This window comes from Crocodylus porosus, unplaced genomic scaffold, assembly GCF_001723895.1.
Source record: "Crocodylus porosus isolate Cpor-Errol unplaced genomic scaffold, CroPor_comp1, whole genome shotgun sequence".
Taxonomy (NCBI): domain Eukaryota; kingdom Metazoa; phylum Chordata; order Crocodylia; family Crocodylidae; genus Crocodylus; species Crocodylus porosus.
Genome location: NW_017728948.1, coordinates 305,766 through 311,372, shown reverse-complemented (window position 1 = coordinate 311,372; position 5,607 = coordinate 305,766). Strand labels below are relative to the sequence as shown.

General features: G+C 54.3%; 1 long non-coding RNA gene across 1 annotated transcript in view; it reads right to left on the bottom strand.

Annotated features, from left to right (window-relative positions):
• Positions 1-4,575: 4,575 nt before the first annotated feature.
• LOC109321942 overlaps positions 4,576-5,607 on the bottom strand; it is a 13,342-nt gene continuing 12,310 nt past the window's right edge. Inside the window, exon 2 of the long non-coding RNA XR_002104239.1 lies at positions 4,576-4,629. This is a non-coding gene — a long non-coding RNA (uncharacterized LOC109321942). The remainder of the gene's footprint in view (positions 4,630-5,607) is intronic.

Below are 5,607 nucleotides of genomic sequence, written 5' to 3'. Positions count from 1 at the left end.
ACTCCCGCTGTGGCCTGACCAGTGTTGCATAGAGGGGGAGGATCACCTCCCTGGCCCTGCTCGAGATGCATCTGTGGATGCATGACAAGGTACGGCTGGCCTCCCTAACTGCATCCCTACACTGCCGACCCATGTTCATCTTGGCATCAGTGATGACTCCAAGATCCTTTTCTGCCTCTGCCCTGACGAGAAGGGAATTCCCCAGCCTGCAGGTATGGTGCTGGCTCTTCCTCCCTGGGTGCAGCACCTTGCACATGTCGGTGTTGAATCCCATCCTGTTTTCGTTCACCCACCCTCATAACCTGTCTAGTCCGATTGCAGCCTGTTGCATCCTTCCAGTGTGCCCACGTCCCCCCACATCTTAGTGTCATCAGCAAATTTGAACAGGGTGCTTTTTACCCCCTCGTCCAAGTTGCTGATGAAGATGTTGAGCAGTGCGGGCCCGAGGACCGAGCCTTGCGGGACCCCACTGCCCACGTCCCTCCAGGTTGAAAATGACCCATCTGCCACCGCTCTCTGGGTGCGGCCCTCCCGCCAGCTTGTGACACATCTGACTGTGCGGGTGTCCACACCACAGCCCCCAGTTTCTTAATTAGAACGGGGTGAGAGACAGTGTCGAAGGCCTCTGAAAGTCCAGGAAGACGATGTCCACTGCTACCCTTGCGGCTAAGGATTTTGTGACCTGGTCGTAGAAGGGCACCAGGTTGGTCTGACAGGACCTGTCGCTAATGAACCCGTGCTGGTTGCCCCTAAGCATAATCCCCCTGGCTGGCCCCTCACAGATGTGCTCCTGGATAATTTCCTCAAAGAGCTTCTCCAGGATTGAGGTAAAGACTAACTGGCCTATAGTCCCCGGGTCCTCCTTCCTCCCCTTTTTGAAGATGGGAACCACGCTGGCCCTCTTCCAGTCCTCTGGCACTGCACCAGAGCCCCACGAGCGCTCGTACAGCCGTGCCGGGGTCCCACAATGACCAGAGCTAATTCCCTCAGCACTCGGGGGTGGAGATCGTCAGGACTGGCTGACTTGAACACGTCCAGTTCCTGGGCCTCGGTGCGCCTCCCCTGGGGCCTCAGGCAGACCCGGTGGGGGGGGGTGCTGATCTGGTCCCCACTCAGGAAAATGGAGGCAAAGAAATTGTTAAATAGGTCCGCTTTCTCGTCTGGTGTGATGATCAAATTTCCTAGCATGTCTTGGGGGGGCCCTATGTCACCCAGAACCTTCTTTTTGCCCCCTGTGTATTTAAAAAAGGACTTCTTGTTGTCCTTGATCTGGGTCGCTAGCCCCAGTCCCATCTCCTGACCCCCCCCCCGCATCCCCTAGCAACCGCAGTGTAGTCCTTCCTGGGGACGGCCCCTCCCCGCCATTGGGTGTGTGCCCCCCTTTTAGCTGGGAGACATTCCCGGATGCTTTTGGTGAGCCGTGGGGGCTTTTGCGCCCTCCTGCTTCCTTTGATCCTCATTGGGATTACCTTCCTTTGGGCTTGGAGGATCATCTTCTTAAGGAGCAACCACTCTCCTTGGACACCCGGCTCCCCTCCCCCCCGGGACCTCAGCGCTTCTCCAGCTATCCTCTGTAGCTCATTGAAGTCGCCCTCCTGAAATCTAGGACCGCTGCCTTGCTGCATTGCATGCCTTTGCCACCTTGCGCTGGATGGTGACTCCCAGCAGGCGATGGTCGCTGTTGCCCAGGGGGTCGAGCACCCGCAGCCCCCGCACCAGGTCATCACCCGTGGCCAGCACCAGGTCCAACAAGGCGTCCCCCCTGGTGGGGCTGTGCACCCCCTGGGTTAGACGGAGGTCCTGCATTTGGGCTAGGGACCTACGTGAGCAGTCAGACCTGGCTGACTCCTCTTCCCAGCAGACGTCTGGAAAGTTGAGGTCACCATGATGACCGCATCCTTTGACCTAACGACCTCCGTGAGCTGACTTAAGAATTCCTGGTCGAGCTCTTCCTCGTGGTCGGGAGGTCTGTAGTCGACCCCACCGTTAAGCCTCTTTCCCCTCGACTGCCTTGTATCCTAACCCAAAGCACTTCCGTGTGCCCTCCTCTGACCCTGTGCTACCTGATGAGGATGGGTATTCCTCCTTGATGTCGAGCACCACCCCCGCCTTTCTTCCCCATCCTGTCCCTCCTGTACAGCCTATAGCCCTTGATATTCACCGCCCAGTTGTGTGTTGGGTCCCACCACGTTTCAGCGAGCCCCACTGTGTCTGGGATGGTGTCAGCTGGCAGGACTTTCCTACGATCTTATGATCATGGGAGCACTGAGGGGAAGGATGGCTCAGCAAAGAGTAATCCCTGGTGCAGCACAGCACTTCTTAGCACCAAGCTGAAGCCTGGGTTGAGTCACACTCTTCTCAGATGGAGCATTGCCAACTCTGCCAACCTGGGGTTTGCCCATACGCTGTCAATGGCAGTTCCTCTAGGTGTGCTGACACATTTTTTTCCCCTCCTCCTCCCCAGGCCTTTCTCAGAGCTTATAATGAAATCTCCAAGAATCTGAATTTTCCGCATTGAGGCGGAATGCGTTGGAAAGACGCCCAGTGCCAGAAATAACGCAGATTTCTTTCCTGAAGGCAAGAAAATAACATGTTTCTCACTTTTGCATTAATAATAATAACAATAATCATAATAATGAAGATAAAAATAAAATGGACCTCTCTCTTGCTGTCTTTCCCCTGCACCCTCACTCACACACACACACACACACACAAGTCCTGGTGCTTTACTGTCTCATGAGCAAAACCCAGATTGGAAATCACAACCAGAACACTGTGCCACCTTGATATTTTGCACGCAAATACACACACACATACACACATGCACACTTTCTCAGCCTTCGCACTGTAAAACATCAGGGTCTTCCTTATGTCCACAAGCTTGAACGGAGACACAGAGCTATAAGAGTGAACGGTCATTTCCATTCACTGCCAATCTCTGTCTGTGTCCCTGGCCACCCTGGGCAAATGGTATTTATATTTAAAGACCATCAGCCTGGCTCCGAAAAGATTTTCCATCTGGAAAGCAGGAGCTCTCCCACCTGTGGGCCTGGGTATTTTTGGCTGGGAAAATAGCAGAACCTCGATACACCTCTCACCGTATATTTTCCACTCCCTCACTGCATCGAATCGATGGGTTCCTTGTCGATGCCCGTCCTGGTCCTTCTTGCAGGGAGACAGGAGTGCATGCACTTGTTAAGAGGGCAATCACTGACTTGTGAAGACGGCAACCGGCATACCTGCAGGCCAGAGATGCTATGGAAGTAGGGAAGTATCTCCGGAGGTAGCAAGGTCATTGTGGAGTGCTTAGCACAATGGAGTCCCAATCCTGGGTTGGGCCAGGGCCTCTTATGATCCTGACTGCACCATGGGAGCAGCAGTCAGGGACTTTCTTTAAGTCCCTGAAGCAGGTAGAAGTTCACACCCTCCACACCCCCATGCTCAGAGGTACGTCTCCTCCTCTCCCCTTCTCCCTCCATCTGCCGCGGCTGATGTCCCCGCTGTCCCAGGGGCCAGGGGTCTCCTCTCCCGCTCCAGCTGGATGCTTGGCTCAGCCCAGGGTGGCAGGACTGGTAGCACACAGGTGGGTTCCCCCATCCTGCGTCTGCTCCCAACCTGCCCACTCCCATTGCTGCTGTCCTGGGCTGAGTGCAGACCCCGTGCAACCCAACTGGAGTGGGATAGGAGCTGCCCTCACCCTTGGGACAGCGGGCAATGGCAGCAGTAGGGGGGAGAGGGAATGGGAGGGGAGAGGACAGGAAGAAATGTGGGGAGGATGTGTCTCTGGGCATGGAGGGCAGGAGAGAGGATGGAGGAAATTCTTACCTTCTTCAGGGACTTGAAAAAGTTTCTGGCAGCTGCTTCTACCGTGTGGTCAGAAAGGGGAGGTATGGCCTCACCGCTATAGCCGATCTGAATCTGCTTCTCCTATTTAGAGTTGACACCTTATTGAGAGGTATGGTGTGGTTAACCTGCCCTCACTGCTTTCGGCTCAAATCCAACTGTCCTTTAGGTGGGCAAGTGGCATCTACACAGCTAACATTAGCCACACAAGAGTCATTTAGCACTACCTGCACGGATTTCTGGGATCCCCACCGTGCTTCTCTCCTTGTCCTTGTGAACATGCTCAGGAGGGTCGTGCTGTTATGCTCTGAAAGGATCCAGTCCAGCCTGGGAAGTTGTGGACAGGCCTGAAATGTTAATCATAAAATAGCCACAGCAATCTGGCTTTTGGGAGCAGGGGAGGACGGCACTGATGCTTTTCAGCCTGTCCCACTAAGGTGCAAGGGGTATCTCAGCAAAGTCCACAGAAAGTGGACTGGTGTGATCTGGGTGAGGGAAGTATGGAGGGGCTAGGTCTGAACGGCAGCTGGTGTATGCAGAGACCTTCTGAGGCCGTGCAGGTCACAGGAGGCTCTGCTCAACCTGGGGATATTTTAAGCTGGTGGGAAACTGGGCCAGGTTGCTCTGAGCCCACGTGGGGAACAGCTGGGGGCAGGGGGTGTGGGTTGGAGCAGGGGGTGTTTCCAGATATGAGAGTTAGAGGGAAAGATGCAGGTTGGGTTGGCAGGTTTGCCTGTGGGTGAGTGGACTCTGGAGTGTTTGGTGGTGGCTGTTTCACAGAGAAAGCTGCAGGAAAGAAAAACTCAAGCTATAACTATAAGCAGGAGAAGTAGGGACACAAGAGCTGCACGGTAGTTTCCAAGGGTCCTAGTCCCAGTATTAGCCGGATGCTGCACAAATGCATAGCAAAGGTGGTAGCTCCCTGTCCCACCGCAGTAATAGTAACCATCATCATTATCATTCCTATTATTCTCATTATATCTGCCATCCTCCTGTTGATGGGCTGCCAACATGGCAATTATTATTATTAACATCATCATCACCGTTATCGTTGTTAGCAGTATTTTCATACCATACTTTTGTTTCCAAATGGAATAGGGTTGGAGTGCTGCAGAGGTCCAGGGAGCAGGCCAGAAGCAGGGATGAACTGGTAATCTCTTTAACTGGACCACCCAGGCAGCTCGGAGAGGTACCTGTGCCCTTCCTGAGAGCTGGGCCTGCTTCTTTCCAAAGGCAGTCGGTATCATTGTCTCCATGTCACAGACGGGGAGACTGAGGCATGGGTGGATGAGGTGACCTACCCCAGGTCACCCAGCTATTCGGGGGCAGAGGCCAGAAAAGTTTCCCGGCACACAGAAAGCAACAGGGCGAGAGACCGTAGCCAGCCTGAGTTGCGGTGAGACGTCCAGTTGTAGTAACAATAAAGTGAACGGCATTTGATCAAAAGCAGAAGTCATCCGGGCTTTCACGCGCTGCTGGTCTGAGCAGCCTGCCAAGACTGTGCACGACTTCCTGTTGGAAAGGCCTGGGGGCGGGAGAGGGACTTGCCATTGGTGAGCTCACAGGATTGTCTTCCCCGTGCAACAGCCGGCCGGGGGGAAGCTAGAAACACGTCTGGGGGGATTCTCGGTTCCTATAGTGGTTGTTCCCAACTGGGCCAGTTATTTTGGTGCCTGGAAGTGTGCAAAGTCCCTATGGCAATAACTAAGCACCAGCTATTTCAGTGCCTGGAAGTGTGCAAAGTCCCTATGGCAATAACTAAGC